Here is a 17246-nt window from a genome sequence, read left to right as displayed (position 1 = left end):
GCCACAACTAAGTGAGATGGAGTTTGAAATTACAGTTTGTTACATGCTTTCCAAGTAGAGCAACTTACTCAAACTCTGTTTATTCGCATGGGGAGTTAATGTTCAGCAGCGAATGTGTTCTATAATTTAGACTTCAGATTTCTCACAGTAATTTCCCCTTGAAGACAAGCCTTGAGAGAGAAATTTTTCAGGATCATTTATACAGGTCTCATTCTAGTTCCACAGAAGTCAGTCATAGTATTTTTTACTTAGTAGAAAAGTTATGAAAATTTTGAAAGATTCCTCTCTCTTCCTCATCTTGTGCTACTCAGAATTGTATTTCTCACCTTTTAGTGATATTGCAAAGGCAAATTCAAACCCCTTAAATATCCAGGTGATAGAAGAATGGAGGAAACCATAAAATTAATTCCATAAGATTGAAATGCCAAGTTGCACTGCTACAGCTGAATAAGAAAGGAAACATCTAATCACTATTCATGTTTAGAAATACATCCAGGTGTTCTGGAGAGATTTTAAATCACAGAGCTGAAAACCTACTAAGCAATATCAGCCCACATGTTGAAAGGTATTTTAAACCTATGAAGAATAGCAAAAATATCACAGTCATTGATGTAAATTGAGAAAAATTACACTGAAATTAGTGAGAAAATAGGAGTGATGATATGCTAAAATTAAATCAATTTGTTTAGTTTATGCCTCCCTCCCATATGAACAAACACATATACTAATTTACTGAGCAAAATTTTTACACTGCTTTCGGATTCCATTGGTCACGCAAGCTAAATAGCATGGGGAGAAAAACAGGTTGACAAAGTTTATTTGGCCTTCTGACAAAGTCCTTCACTATTAGTTTCAGGGTAAAAAAGCAAATATTCAATGTGGATTAATAAAATAGCTCAGAAAGCAAAGTGTAGGAATGCACAGGAAATCCTCAACATCCAGTTAATTCACAAGCTTGCACCAGATATCTCTTTAGGAAAAGACACTGGCTAAGAGATTCAGAGTCCAAGGAGTTTCAGTTACTGCTGCATTTGAAATTTGAATTTCAAATTAGAGATGGACACCTAAATGCCTTAGACTTCCTGGAAATCCCTAGCCTTAGGATTCTTTATGAAGCACCCAAAAATCTCAGTGAGAATTTCAGTTGGATGCACAGCAGTGGGCAAAGGCCAGCACATTATTAGTATGCAAAAGCAGTAAGGGAAAATGACAGCACAATTTTAATGCATTTTGATAAACTAATGGTTCAGAGTGACTAGAACAGTGTGTTTCCTTCTGGTCAATCATTCCCAAAAGGAAGAGGGAGTTCAGAGGTGGCTGCCAACAAAAGATTGCAAGCATAAATAATTTGTCAATATAAGGAGATGGTAAAAAAATGCAGAGTCTGTACTTTGACTGCTGCATTAGATAAATGAACTAAGATAACCACTGCTCCTTTTCTCACAAGTTCACAAAACATATTACAGAGAAACAAAAAGGCAATGAAATTAAAACTGACAAAGTTATATGCTCTGAACAATGCACAACTAATCTAGGATTGTCATTGTCACTAAATGTTACTGCAGCTCTGGATAAGGCAAACAAAAAGAAAGCAACCACCAACAAAGGACATTTTAAGATGTATTTTGAAATACAGTATTAAATTTCTTATATTAAAAAATCTACTATAAAAGTGGATTTTACAAGAGCTCCAGGTGAAACAGAGATCAATTTGAGAAAACTGCTTTTCCAGCTTCATAATACCTCAGAGATATGTCATACCGAAATATCTAGCAACTTACAAAAGATACTTTTCAAAGAAATTTCATATAAATAAAGTCTAAATAATTCTAAATGCATCTGGATGTGTTTGCTTATTTATTCTGTGGAAAGAAGGAGACAGAAAAAAATCTTGATTTCTGACTTAATGACCATAGTTTCCACTCTTATCTCTCAAAGCCCAACTTTTGTCTTTCACTAATTTAGTAAAGACTAGGAAATACACAATCAGAGCATACAGTCTGACATTGATATAGAAAGTACAAGCAAATTTGGATGTACAGAAGACAAGGAAAACCAGAGCAGGATGCCAGAATGGAGTCTCATTCCAGAGGAGAAAAGGCTGAAAAAATAAAAAAATGAAGCAAGCTAAGACAGAAAATTAGGATCTCAGATGGTTCTTGTTTCATAGATACCAGGGCACAAAGTTACATGATTAAATTATTAAACTTAAGAGGATGTGTGATAGCAATCACAGTTAATTTAATTTCAGATTGTGAGTCATGTGTTCTAGACTCTGGCCACTCTCACAGATCTCTAAATTTTCTGTTGATTCATGTTCAGTCAGGACACCAAATTCTAGGTCTCTTTACTCAGACCCCACCCCACTAACACAGAGACTAACAAGATCTACATGACAGATGTAAATACTCCTTACATTCTTCCTGCTTTTTTGCTTGGAGATGGCATTAATTCTCGAACAGTCTCTAATCCATCAAATCACATTAAATCCTTCAGGGCAGAACTCTTATCTAGCCAAAAACTACACACCTGGGATTTTTACAGTTTAACATTTCTCCATTTTCTACTTCTACTTGTTTCTATTAAACTGCGGCCTATTTTATGTAAACATTTTCTTGGAGATAGCAACAGCATTTTGACACTCAGTCTTGCTCTCCAGTATGCCTGAAGACTTCCTGTCTTGAAGCCACCCTTGTCTCCCCCATAATCCAAGTAATTAATAAAAGAAGCCACCTACTGGGATTTTATGTTTTAAAATTGTGCAGTCCAATGTAGCTTTTTTCCAATAAACACTGAACTCCTCAGAACAACTTTCATTCAAAATGTACTAAAAAGAAAGTACAGGAATTAAATACAAGGCAAGAGTTGATATGTGATTAAATGAAGAAAGAGAGATATGAATATAAGCAGTAAGAAAATTAAAATACAATTAGCAACGAAAGGAACATAATTTCATGTGACAAACAACAAACATCTAGAAATCCTCTCCCATTCATCTCAATGGAGATGTTAATTCAGATTAAGTAAAATTAAAACATACATAGAAGAGACAAAGCCAGCTCTTCATCTCTGAAGCTACAAGCAAATCCAAGCATGTTTGCATCTCAGCAGTGTTTTTAACTGACACCTTTGCTGAGCTTCATCTCAGACTGCCTATACTTGATTGAACCAAGCATTTACTTGTCTTGTGTCCCCTTGCTAGCAGTGGCCCATCAGGGACACTTGAGGGACTGTGCAAACCCAAGGCAAATATGCAGTGATTTTTCCAAGCATTTTCCTGGGATCCAGCAAGTCTGAGCTTCAGTGGCTCTCTAGAACAGAACTGTGAGCTTTGTAGTCTTCAATGAACAATCTCAGTAATTCTGTAAATCTCACTAGTTATTGAATCATTGCTAACACAGCTTGTGTGGAGGAGTTCCATGGTGTGACTGTGTGAAACTGGAAAAATGCTCCCTTTGGTTCAGCTCAAACCCACCACCTGCTAATTTCACCCAATGCCCAACGTCCTTGCAGTAAAGAGCCAGCACACAATCACTCATTATCTATTTACTCACCACTCATGATTTAAGAAACTTGCCATAGCCTCCTTCAATTTTCTTCTTCCCAGACTGAAAGTTTGTAGCTCTACCTATTCCTTGTTTAAAATATTTATTTAATCATCCATTACTCATCCAACCCATTCTCTCTACCTATTCAAGATGCAGGTGCAGTGCTGTGACCCAGCTTGTAACCATGATATTTTCTAATTTAATCTATTTATTTCTAAAAATGTGTAGCATTAAATTTACAATTTTTTGCTGCTACTCTTTTCATAGCTCACAGTGAATACACTGGAAATAGATAATCTCACAATGAAGATCTCAAACAATAATTATCAGTTTGAAGTCCATTTTGTGCACAAATTTATAATTTTTTCCCCTTTGAGAACCACTTTAAATTTATTTGCTGTGAATTTCACTTGTCACTTTATCACTCAGTATCACTGAGGTACTTCTTTGCAGTTTGTTTCCATTTCTCCTATTCTAAATAATTTACTATCAGCTGCAATTTTCCTGTATAAATTTTCCTGTTCTAATGCATTTGAAATAATGCTGGTCTTATGTCTTTAACAAGTTGCTTTGAAAGCTCTTTTGCAATCTACACTATTGTGGTTTAATGTTTTGTTTTCAGGCTTTATGTTTCTATTGTTCTTGCATAATGGAGTAAGAGGCCTGCCTTAATTTCTTACATACTGATTTGTTGGTACCTTCTTGTAAGACGACTTAGTCAAAATATGATTTTTAGAACATACTAAATGAACCTTTAAGAGATATAGTAAAAGTAGCTGAAGAGGGCGATTTGATATATAATCAAAGGAACTAGAATAAGTCAATTGAAATTTCTGCCTTCTAGAGGATCTTAATTTCTTACTGAAGTCCAAGACTAAAATCAACCATGCAGTTCAATATGCCAATGCACTGCTTTGGAAGTGGCCTAGATGAAAGCATCAGTTCACTTGCTGAGATCTGCTGATGTTTTTGCAATAAACCTCCTCTACAATAAGCACATAAAAGAAACCCCACCTGCTTGTGGGAATAATTTTTACTCAGTTTAAAAGTTTTGGAACAGTTCACAAGAATGTGTTAAATGTTAATAAACACCTGCAATTTTATTATTTGGTTAAGGCTATGCAACCTCTCTGACACTGAGTAGTTATTTCTGGAAGATCAGTTGTCAGTATCTCAGCTAAATTTAAGAACTATATTTTTATTTTTCTGTCTATTCAAGGCATGGCTGAACAGAGATATCAAATAAAGGCCTTAATTTCTTAAATTTAGGCACACATTACAATTCCTTGGGGTAAAAAGCACCATATTTCAGTCTAAAAGGTTTGCTTACATTATTTTGTAATCAAAGAAAACTAGGCACTATGTATTTTTTTTTTCCAATGTCATCCTGCAATTTAAACATCTCCTTCAGTTGGCAGATCTCCCACATAAAGTCCTGGGATATTTTAACTAGATTGTTGTATCTGGTACTTGAACTTCAGGAAGGGTAAATCTTAAGGCTCATGGAAATAGCTCCCTTTCAAAATTCATTGGAATAGCTCACACATTCTTAAATACTTGATTAACTGTGACGAATGAGCAAGCAGAACAAAAACAACAAACAAGAATAAAAGGCTCAAACTAGTGATTTTCTGTAAAAATTAGATTCTGACACACAACATTTCAAGACTCTGTAGACATGGAAACGTAGGGCAACTTTTTTTAGAAGTTTCCAGTAAATATTAATGCATCCCTTCTAGATGAATATCAAAATGTTCCCTACAAAATAAACAACCTTTAATATACAAGATTTCCAAATACAAGACTTCTACAAATACAGGCCATATTAACAAGGTACATATCAACTGATAACAACTACACCAAATAGCTAAGAATAGAAACATATATAATTAATAAGTATTTAAAAATATGTGTATTAAATATTTTTCAAGGCAAGAGAAAATATCTTATCCCACTGTTTTATTTGAAAGTGGATATTTGCACACATGCTTACATGTTCAGCACTTACTATTTTAATGTCTACTCAGAATAACAAAATTAACCATGCATGTCCATCTGAGGTAAATAACAGCTTATGTTGCCTTCATGTTACCAGTTTTTAATCTTACTGATGAAAAATTTTAAGTACTATGGCAAATAAAGACAATGCTTTAGTCCCAGGCTGCAGAGACTTTCACTGACCTCTTAATTATTCCTGTACTAAATTGCTATTTCATTTTTAATGAGTGTTCTCTAAATGGTGTAGCTGTTTGTATTCTGAATCTGCAAATGTTGCAAAAATTTCTAAAAATGGGTCAGTTTCAAAACCCTAAAACTTTCAGTCTATTATTATATAGTAATATTTAAAAAACATTCTCAAGAGCTGACGTTTAATAGTAGACATGTATTTTAATGACAAATATTAAATAACAGTATCAAATAATGTTGACTTTACAAAATAAGAACTCAGTAATATTAAACCCAAAATAAAACCAATTAAATAAATTAAAACAAATTACTTCAACTGAACAATAAAGAGCAAACACTGAGATGCATATACACAAATACAAATTGTTATTAAGTTTGAAAGATGACTTAACCATTAGTCAATGTTCAAGATTCAAGAAACCTCAAATCTGTTCTACCAGTGAAACTACTTCTTCACTTCCATAAGAGATTTAATTTCAGTTAATTCTAGCAAGCTTAGCTTGGTTTATAATAAAAAAGCCATATTGTGTTTCTCATAACATCTAAGCTATGTTAACTGTACCTACAACATGGACTGAAGATCGCTACTGCGAAGCCATTTACATTCCAAAGTTTCCTAACTGAGGTTCCTTCTGCAGAACACCAAAACTGAAACACTTAAATATTTTAAAGAAGTGCTATGTCATTAAACTGTGTTTGAAGGGCTGCTGTTGGGACGCTAGTCTGGGCTCTGGGAGAACAGTCAAGTACTTGATTAGTCTGACTCAAATCTAATTTGCCATTATTAGACCAGACCACTTCAAGAGTAACACTTGTGTCCTCTCCTCCTTACCCTTTTCTATCCAGTATACTCCTTCAACTCCAGTTTAATTAATACCTCCCTTGGGATTTCAGTTTTTGAGATTGGGAAGTTGATAACAAATTGCAGGTGATGCTGCAGAGGCATGAACATTGTTGTTGTCATCCACTGGTGTCGCCAGCCACAGGGGGACTATGTACAAATCACAGATTTTAAAGATTCATACACACTGGCATCTATAGCTTTGAAGAGTCCTGAAGGTAAATCTACCCTCATTGCATCACTAGGACAATTTCAGTCCTGTTGACAACAGACAGTGAGGGGTTAAAAATGCGCATTTTGAACTACACAGAACAGTCTGAATTAGCATGTGATTTGTATCACCTGTAAGTAAAGGCTAACAACACTGCTAAACACATCATCATTTAAATAAGAAAGGTTGCTTTAGCAAATTCCAAGTTTTCATCTGTGCTGCTTTGCTTTTGTTTTCCTTCCATTCAGTCTCAAGGTAGATCTCAAAATTAATAATTGATAAAATTGCAAAAAAATTCCATAATTAATTAGGGACTTTCTTTTCTACTTGTCTGCATAAATCCCCAAACCTAAAGAAATGGGAGCGGGATAAAATAGTAGAAATAAACTTTTCAAAGTGGGTAACTTCTACATACATATCTACAATGTAGCATAGCACAATGCCACAGAGTCACAGAACACTGAGGTGGAAGGGATCTCAAGAGGTCACTTAGTTTGCCAGTTAGCCCCAAGGCTTGATCAGTATACTGAAACCATTCTTGACAGATGTTTGCATAACCTGATCTTATAAAATTTCCAATAATGAAAAACACATTGCTTCCTTAGGCAATCTACAAAAATATTGTTAAAAATTGCATCTACTATTCAAGAGTAGCAAAAGTCCTTACTGACACTGGTCTGCAAGATTAATTCTTCCCAGTTTTAATCCAAAATATGGCACTCTTGATTTAATGCAGATAGTGACTATGCATACATGACTAGGCATACAACATGTACCTTGGATTCCAATTATACAAAAAGAGAAATTCTGCATAACTGATTGCAAGTTCTTTTAAATTAGTAAATTACAGAAAATTTCACAACTAATCAAGCTACAAATGCATTGAATTCTCCAATTCTCCAGTAGTGTATTTTAAATAAATATATCTTACTTTCATATTATTTTGAAACAGAAGGACACATGTTTTAATGTATATATATATATATATATACACATATTCTCTGGGTAGATTGTGGATTAATACAAATTTCTAATGCAAAATATTCCCAGGTGTCTAGGTCTGTTGAAGCCAAAGGTTCTAATGATAAAGAAATTAGCACTTTCACAAATGAGGACTTTATGGTCAGGCCAAGCCAGATGGCTCTTGACCCCTGTCTGCATCCTGACTTGCACTGAAGGGTCAATATTACAGTTTATTCACAAGCAGGAGCTGGGAATCCCTGTTGGTTGCAATAAGGATGAAGAATTAATTCTTTCCTAACAACGTAAAACTCAGCAGGATTTTACTTGCAAAGGCAACAACTCTTTCCAGAAGTTAATACACATTACCTAAGGCTTCTTACTTTTTTCCTGCAAGATTGGTTTTTTCTCCTTTATGAGAATAATTTTACTAGACAAATTAAAATTTTCATGGTGATAGTGTGCAAAAGATCTTGAAGTTAAGGGGAAAGGACAGCTTTCAGGCTTTAGTCCCAATATCTGGAAGAAAAGGAGTGACAGAAATAGATTAAAAACAATTTTGAAAAGTGGAAAAATGGACAATCTCTTTTTTGATTTTATATCCCCTAGAAGAAAAGTTTTGAACTTACTGAATTAAATATTGACAACATTGTACCAATAAGTGTGTGTGGACTCTTTCAAACAGCTGGAACATTATAGATTTTTGCTAGTTCACAAGCCCTGTGCTCACATTTCCAGTAAAAGCTGCTGTCTAATACAAAGCTAAATGCCCCAGGGACATTGAAGTGAACATATTTTTCTGCTGGTTTAAGCACACCAGCAGTCATTTGTAGAGTTTACATGGCTTTCTTGTCAATACCTGCTGGTCACAGTTGGTGAAGAAGCAGTTTTACTCATGATCTGCTTGCTAATTAAGCATGGCAGCAGCCATTCAGAGTGAAATTTTCAACAACCTGACACACAAAAGGAAAGAATCAGATATATTCTCAGAAGACTTCAATCTTTAAAGCATTTGGATTCTGCAGTTACTGGAACTGAAAAGTAACAGAAACTACTTTGTCAGATTAACATGTAACTCTTGTGATAAACTATAATATACTATATGTAGGATGAATGCTTTAACCCTGATGTTCTACAACAAAACTCTTTAAGAGAAAAAAAGTTAAAAGGATTTGAAGTGATCCCAATATAGGCCAAAAATCTGTATAGTCTTCTGCTTCTTCTAATTTTCTTCAGTGGCTCATGATCTTTCTTTTTCTGCTGACATCATCCGTCATCTAGCTGGACTTCATGTCTGCTGTCCATTGCTGTACTTGCAGGAGGATTGCACAGCTGGTGCTCTTCTGTACACAAAACATCCTAGAATATCTCAGCAAAGCCACTTCATTGCTCTGTTTCAAATTCTTTGCTTCCTTGACCTTCAAAAGCCAGTTGCTTCTTTGCTGAATGATTATAATCCAACATTTTACTACTGCCTTGTATTACCCCTCCTTCTTTGTATCTGTGTGTTGTCTCTTAGCTCATGCTTGTATTACAAACTCGGAGGCAGAAGTCTTTGACATTTGTACAGCCCCACTCAGTGGTCCCAGGCTCGAATTCCAAGACATATTGCAATACAGTAAAGAAAATAATCCCTAAAATATTAGTTTCCTTGAGATCTCATTCTTGTGTTATACCCTTTGTGTGCAGGAAGGACAAATCTGGAGGGGCTGGTAACCAAATTTTGTAATGCAATAGAACACACCAGTAAAAGTGAACCTTTTCTGAGTGAAACCTTCAGATGGCAAAAGCAACTACCAGAGGTGACTGAACGACCTCTTCCCACAGAATAAAAACCCACTCCACAGGAACACTATCACAACCAAGCGTATTTTAAAGCATTTACCAGCCATGCTCAAATTCTTTAAAAAAAATACAATAAATGTTTATTTATATCTAGTTTGCAATTGCAACTTTTCAGTTCTTGTCCATCTATGCTTTACATTTATCTTCTCTAAAAATGGACATTTGATGTACTTGAAAACAAATGTGCCTTTTGCAATTTTGTTGTGCTCCAAAAGGAGTGTTCCTGGTGAGGAACCAGTGCAGGCAGAGAAGCCCCCAGCCTGGAGCAGGCAGTTTTTGGGCAGTGACTGTGGTGCCCCTGTCACTGTGAGCAGGGATGTCCCTGTGGCTATTGCAGGGGAGCAGCAACTCTCCTGCCTGGACACTGCAATGCTCTTCATGTCTACTCTGCTCAGCATAAGTTCTCTAATAAACTTCTGCAAGGAAAAATATCTGATGATGTTACTGAAAACCTGTTTTTGGAGAAAATACTTTGAAAACAAGACAAGTTTTTATTTTGAAGCCCTTTTTATTTTATCAGAGACAAAGTAAAGATCCTCTGGAGACATAGTAGAGGAAAAAAGGCTTCAGAATATATATAAATATATAAGATTCAATTTTAAAGACTGATATTCTTTCCCTGACCTTTGGTCATTTTTCTTTTAGTTTCTTAATAAACTCTCTAGAGATAATTCACAAAAGAGCTAAATAAAGAATCAAAAATGAAGCACAATGAAAAATGCATTAGAAAAATAAACTACCGACATTTTTAAGTAAAGTGGTCCAAAGAGTTAGAAAGCCTTTAAATTTCAATTTTCATGACGTTGTACTGAAAAGTCATCCCCAGGTCCTGATAATTTTCATGATTTTCTTGTTTTGTTTTTTTTTGTGTTGTGGTTTGGTTTTTATCACTTCATTGGTATCTATCCTTTGAAATGCAGTTTTTGACTGAGGTTTTAGCGGCACCTATAATGAAATATTTTCTGCTGTAGAATACTTGCAAAGTGCTGCCAATAATCACTAATAATCAGAAAATGTCACAGCAGGCAGTGCTGTCAGTGCATGAGTAGCCTCACACATGAAATTCTGCATTGGAGAACAAAGAATAAAAAGTCTTTGAGCTTTTTTCAATATGAACTGCTACTTATTAAATATCAGGATTTTACTAAGCATGCTTTTAAGAAACACTTCAATGGAAAAAAGGTCACAAGAAAGCCACCAGTACCTTTTTTTCTTTCAGTTGAAGACTTTTGCGCAAATGTTACTCCCGTGCAAAAATCCAATTCTGTCTATGATGATGCAAGGATGACACAGTATTGTCTGTAAAGCTAGTTCTGCCCTGAGTAAGAACCTTCTGGCATCAAACTAGATCAAAAAGAACAGATGGTTGCAGAAACATAAGAAAAAGAAAAGGAAGAAGAAACAGATATCAAAGCATCACCATCACTTTCCCTGAATTCTCCCTGAAATAAGTAGAAAGGAAGTTTTAAAAAGGTTGGATCATCTAATCCATGTAAGATTCTATCCAAAAACTAATATATCAAACACTTGAATCAAAAAGAAGAGCCAGATGCTCAACATGGACTTGAACACTGCTAAATGGTCACTAAAGGCATTCTCAAGAAATGAATATAGTTAAACAGAAAAAGTCTTTACAGGTACTTATAAATCATCATATTCTTATTCATTAGCATAGAATTAATTAAACACAGGCTGGTTTTAGGTCTCACCTTGTTGTGTATCTTCCCTGAGACATGGCTTTCCTAGTATTTGATTAAAGATGAACTTTTCTGGAGCATTAAGAAAACCCAAACCAACCCACTCAAAAAAACTCCAAACAAAACAAAATCCAAAAACAACTGCTAGTTAAAAAAAAAAAAAAAGTATTAATAATGAGCATAAAAACAGATGTATTTTTACAAAATACAAAATACCTCCATTTTAGTTATTCAGGAGCTGTTTTTATATAGCTGTCAGACAGCAGTGCCTCTGGGAACAGCTTGGGATCACACTTCCCTTCTACATCTTGGTTTGTTGAAAGCTGACATCTTCTGCTAGTGTAAGATACATTTTATAAACAAAACAGCCCTCTAAGAGTTAGGGCTACAATCACAGCAACATAGGAGATACACAGGAAGTTGCCACATCTTCTCACAACGAGCTGCCAAGCCCACCAGCATCATCTTCAACGCGTCCTACACGGGAATCTCTGTGTGTGCAGGTTCTTTCCTGCAGTTTAGTAATGAGTTGTTTCATATGTACACTCTGCTCATGAAGGTTATGCTTAGTATTCTACAGTAAAACATTTTAATTAAGTTAAAAGAATATAAATTTTATTCTAGTCTTTGATCATCTTAGAAACAATTATCCAGCAGCAAGAGTTGCAGAAAACAACTGTTAGTATTATTTAAATTTAATCAGAGATCAAAGTAATGAGAGTAGGTAAAAGCATCAAAACTTTCTGGGAACAGCTGAAAAACCTCTACATCTGGCTCATTAAAAGTACAATACTCTACAACTCTAACAATGTGCAATATGGATAACTCCAGTAAAAATAGCTATAGCTTATAATCTATTCTGTGGCACATATTCAGGGGTTCAAAACAACAAACAACAGTTGTTGTGAGTGTGAGTGAAGATGCTAATAATTAAATATATTGACTCTTGTTGGTTTATAATAACAAGAGGCAATATTTTTAATTATTGTTGCTTTAAAAATTTATTCTAATCTATAATAACTACCTTTAAAGTTCACTTGTGCCACAGTAGTGTCTGTACAGTCACCATAGATGCGAGGAGACTAAGAAAAAGGAAACTTGTTGATTGGGATTGAAGAATGTGCAATTAAAGCACATTAGACCTGCTCTGAGACATTGCAAAATACTTCAGTCTGTAGTGAAACCAATGCATTCATCAAGTTCTATCAACTAGATTTTAATTTGAAAGATGAAGGTGCATATATAAATACAAATAAAAGATTTCTGTGTAGTGTCTAAAGGGTAGTCTTGTTTATTGAAACTATAAGCACTGCTCTTTAACACCACATCTTTTTAGTAGGAATGTTTTAACTCAAAATTAGCTATGTGCCTAAAGTTATAAATTGCCTTTCTCTAGGTACAATGTTATAAAACAGATCACTTAATGAAGCAGCTCAGAAAATGGATGTGCTAGTGACAACTTTAACGTAGGTCCTTTTTCTGAAGAATAAAGAATAAACGCCAAAAACTCAGAATATTTAAAAATTTATATTTATCAGAAAGGGAAAAAGAGTCTAAGTACATTACATGTAGGCTGTTAAAAGGTTCATTATAGGAAGCTTATATATTTATTTACTTGTAGAACTGGTAGGGATCACTGTCTGTCACAATTACAGCCACGAACTTCACTCCTGACAAGACTTTACCGTGTCTCTGTTAGCCCACAGCACGTCTGTGGAACTCATGGTTATCAAGCTGATAAATCTCAATGTGTTGTGTCAGTTTTGAGCACCCCCAACTCCTCAGGCACATAAACCAGAGCAGCTACCAGGTGCTCTGTAGTACTCCATATCCATGCCCTACACTGTCCTTCCTGATTTTCAGTTTTAGAAATCCATTTTCAGATTCATTGTGCTGGTACCAATAATCAAATGGTAAAAGGTGTCGCCTGAAGCTGTATCCAGTGTCCCAAAAAGAAAATCTGAGAAAAAGAGGGTTGAAGTAAAACTAATATATTAAAAATAATTTTTTATGATCTATTTGAAACAGAAGGCAACATGAAAAGATTTTACACAGTGTTAATAAAAATGAAGATATATCTGTAATATGAGTTTATATGTGTATGTTTCTTCAGTTTGCAGAAAACAAATTCTAAAATATAAAAAAAAAGTTATGACTCCAGGAGAGACTTTAAATTTGATATTTTTTAAAGTGACAGATGAGATAGAGTTAAAGCATTCTTTCGACCTAGTTGCAGGTATAATAAGAATTAAACCAGATTATAAGATACAGGGAAAACGGAACTAATTATTTTTTTCTACTCATAGATTTTTTTTTGTCTTGTTGTTGTTTCTAAAAATATGTTTACAAAACAAAATTGAAAGAAAGATGTGAAGAGCATTTCCACAGCAGTGACTTTGAGGTGGAGACAGTATCTTTTTCTTCTCTCTTTGAAAAAAACTACTACAATAATCACACATCAACAAATTCATTCAAATTTGAGTTAAAGATATTTCCTTTAGAAATCTACCTCTATATCTATCTCTATAACCTCATTTGCAATAAAGTTTCTTGTAAATGCATCAAAACCAAGAAGCCTCAACAAATCCTCATTTCAATTTACATTTAATGCCCCAAACAGCAAAGCTTTAAAGCTTAGTAAGTGAAGAGATCAGCAAAGAATTTCTTAGCAATATTTATCAATACAGGAAAAACCTTACCTAACACAGACACCATAGATTGATAATAAGAGAACAGAAATGAAAGTTCACTTTCAACTAAAAGAATGCTTTTAAAATCTGAAGGCAATCTTCCATTTCAGAGAATGATCATCACTTTCATGGTTGAAACAAAAAACTTGATAGTACCAGAAATGCTCCTGAGTATGACTTATTCAAAGTTTATACTTTAAAGACAAGCAAACAAACCACCTTTAGCAGATCACTCCAGATACAGATTCTAATGTCCCTCGAAGTGTAGAGGTAGACTCTTCTAACCATGAATTTCATAGCTAAAATATGATGTAGGCTGTTGAAACATATAATGCTTCATTTTCAAAACTTCAGTAAAACTGAAGATTATTGTTATAAAGAAAATTTATATAAGCAATTGTGGAGATAGTGTGAAGTTCATCCAGATATCACTGACGTACACATACAGGCTGAGAGAACAGGCTGAGATTTGGGGCTGTTCAGCTGGAAAGGACTTTGGGGAGACACTATGCACCTTCCTGTACCTAAAGGGGCCTGCAAGAGAGCTGGAGAGAGGCTTTTTACAAGGGCTTGCAGTGATAGGAGAAGGGGAATGGCTTTAAGCTGACAGAGGGTAGATTTCTATTGGACATTTGGAAGAAATGCCTCACTGATGGGGGTGAGGCACTGGAACAGGTTGCCCAGAGAAGCTGTGGATGCCCATCCCTGGCAATGTTCAAGGCTGGATGGTGCTCTGAGCAGCCTGCTCCAGTGGGAGTCATCCCTGTCCATGGCAGGGAGCAAAGTCCCTTTCAACCCTACTCATTATATAATTACTACTCTGGCAGGGGAAGCGTTTGGATAAGCACACTGAATTCTTCAGGTTTTATTAGCCAAGGAGAAAACCAGAATAGAGATATGATTCTTAATGGTACTGGTGAATTAAATGCCACTTCACAAGGGTTACAGGTTTAGCTTTTGAAAGAAAATTTGTTTCTAGTTTTCAGTATTCTCAAAATGAAGTCCTCATAAAACCCTGCTATCCCATCTACTGGAGATGTATTTTCTAATGTAAACATAGAAGCTTGACAATCTTTGCTTGAAAACTTCCATGACAGACATGAAATGATAGGGAAATCTGTGTGTGGTTTTCTCTCTGTTGCTGACATAGTTATATTGAATTACTGAGTTTCCCTAGGACTACTTCGTAGGTGGGGTACTTCACTTCTCTTCACAGAGGAAAGCTGGTCTCAAGGAGTATTTCATAAACTGAGCTGTTCCTTATGACAAAATTGCTAATAACACACAACATATTTTTCTATATATTTTAGTTAGACAATAATATGGAACAGGTGCAGAAAAAAATTAAAATATTCACATAGATTATCTTTTTATGCTTCTTAGATGACAATAGCTAAGAACATTACTTTGGGTGGCACAGGGATCAATTTTCAATGAAACAATTTTCAGTCTTATACCCAGATATTCTATCTACTAGTACAAAAGACAGGAACAGCTGATCTGTGAGATAAAAATGAGATCATGTTTAAAAAACTCCAATCAAATACCAAAATAAGGAGCACAGTCTACTGAAAATTACTTTCCTTTCCAAGTTATATGAGGGAGGAGTTCAAGTAAAGATGGGGATTGAATGAATGTTCCCTTTCCCCTAAAGACGCAATTTAATTAAATGGTTTTTCTTTAGGTTTGCATGAAATGAGGATACTTTGTGAAATCAATACAGGTTGTGTTCCTGACTTTGGAGAATATAGAATCCTGATTTTAACTTTATTAGGAGCCAAAATTATAGGGCACGAAGAGGGATGTGTGTAATGACATGATGCAAACAGCTGTGCCTGACATGCTGAATTATGGAGCAATATTACCTAAATATGGCCCTTGGAACCATCAGCTCCACATGATTCTGGAGAGATGCAAGAGATCATTGCATGAGACACAAATCCCCAAGTTTACTTGCCCCAATAAACAAAGAATGCTGATATTTCAGAACACATACTTATCTTCAAATGAAAGTTTTAAATACCATCTCTGAAATGTTTGGCAAGCCCTCAATATACACTATTTTTTAATTTAGCTAATAGCCTGTAATTCTGAATATCTCCAGTTACAAGTCATAAATCTTAAAATGCCTCTACAAATTTTCAAGTCTGTCCTCTGGAAAATTTAATTCAGACTTATATTAAACAGTTATCTTAAAGAAGTTTGTTCTGGTGTGTGCACCTAGCAGAAGAAATTTCTGTTGATGTTACTTGCTTTATAAAATGTGAGATAATGACTATCAAAAGCTTTTTTTTCTGTTATACAATGAGTCAGAATACTTTGCCTTTTTTTTTCCTATTGGAACAATAGGAATTGATTGGAGACATAAACCACAACTTTTACTAAAATGCTTGACATTACAGAAGCAAATAGACCCAGTGTCTTCACAGAAAGAATAAAAAAATCAAGACATTTTATTCTTGTTTCAGCAGATATATGCCTCTTAAAAAAGGCAATTAAGAATATAACATTAAAAACAATAATATTTAATATATTATTAATTATATAGTTATATTTAGTATTATATATAACAAAAATATTTTAGCTGTTGTTCAGTTGGTTCCCTTTAATTTACATCTCATTTTATCTTTCCATCATCATGTAAAACTTACTTCTACATGAGATTATTTTTATTATTTCCAGATAATAATAAACATACCAAACCCAAATCCAAACATTTCCATTCAAAACGTCCCTTACAGTAAAAAACCTTTACTTATGCTCAAATGGAATTCAGGTGCTTCAGTTTATGTCCATCACCTCTTGTTCTGCCACTGGGCACCACTGAGGAAGGATGGGGTTCCTCTTTGCACTCTCCAATTAGATATTTATAAACACTGATAAGGTCTTTCTGAGCCTTCTCTTTAAGCACTCATATCTTTGACAGAGAAGATAAGACACAGAGGACAAATTGCCTCAAACAGATTTTTTATATCAGAACAACAAAAAAAGAAGCTAATCTTCTAAGTGAAGCTGAGTACTTTAATCTCTATAAAACTACTATTAATAACAAGAGAGCTTTCTTCTGAGGAAGTAACCTGGCCTGACTTCAACACTTCTGGAGCAGAAGGCTGGACCAAGATACCTACTGAGGTATCTTCTGAATTTATTGTATGAGCCTATAATCTGTGACAGAAGTATTCACAATTCATTTTAAAGGAACAGAATAAGGTCAAAGATAGCTCTACCACTGTTAAACAAAACAAAACAAAAAAATCCAACCATTTA

General features: G+C 34.7%; 1 protein-coding gene across 4 annotated transcripts in view; it reads right to left on the bottom strand.

Moving 5' to 3' along the window:
- The window catches only part of LOC110473696 (heparan sulfate glucosamine 3-O-sulfotransferase 1), a 48565-nt gene that overhangs the window by 18666 nt on the left and 12653 nt on the right, over positions 1–17246 (bottom strand). The window contains exons 1-2 of one of the 4 annotated variants that reach the window (XR_013340264.1): positions 10797–11351; positions 8044–8266 (exon numbers count right to left, since the gene is read on the bottom strand). The exons of 2 other annotated variants lie outside the window; for them this stretch is intronic. The gene's annotated coding sequence lies outside the window, so the exon portion shown is untranslated. Of the gene's footprint in view, positions 1–8043; positions 8267–10796; positions 11352–17246 lie in introns of those variants that run through there. One more of the 4 variants, XM_077784648.1, reaches the window with a different exon arrangement.

The sequence above is a fragment of the Lonchura striata genome, chromosome 7 (assembly GCF_046129695.1).
Source record: "Lonchura striata isolate bLonStr1 chromosome 7, bLonStr1.mat, whole genome shotgun sequence".
Taxonomy (NCBI): Eukaryota; Metazoa; Chordata; class Aves; order Passeriformes; family Estrildidae; genus Lonchura; species Lonchura striata.
The sequence above is the reverse complement of the archived record's forward strand: the minus strand, read 5'-3'. Positions and strand labels throughout refer to the sequence as shown.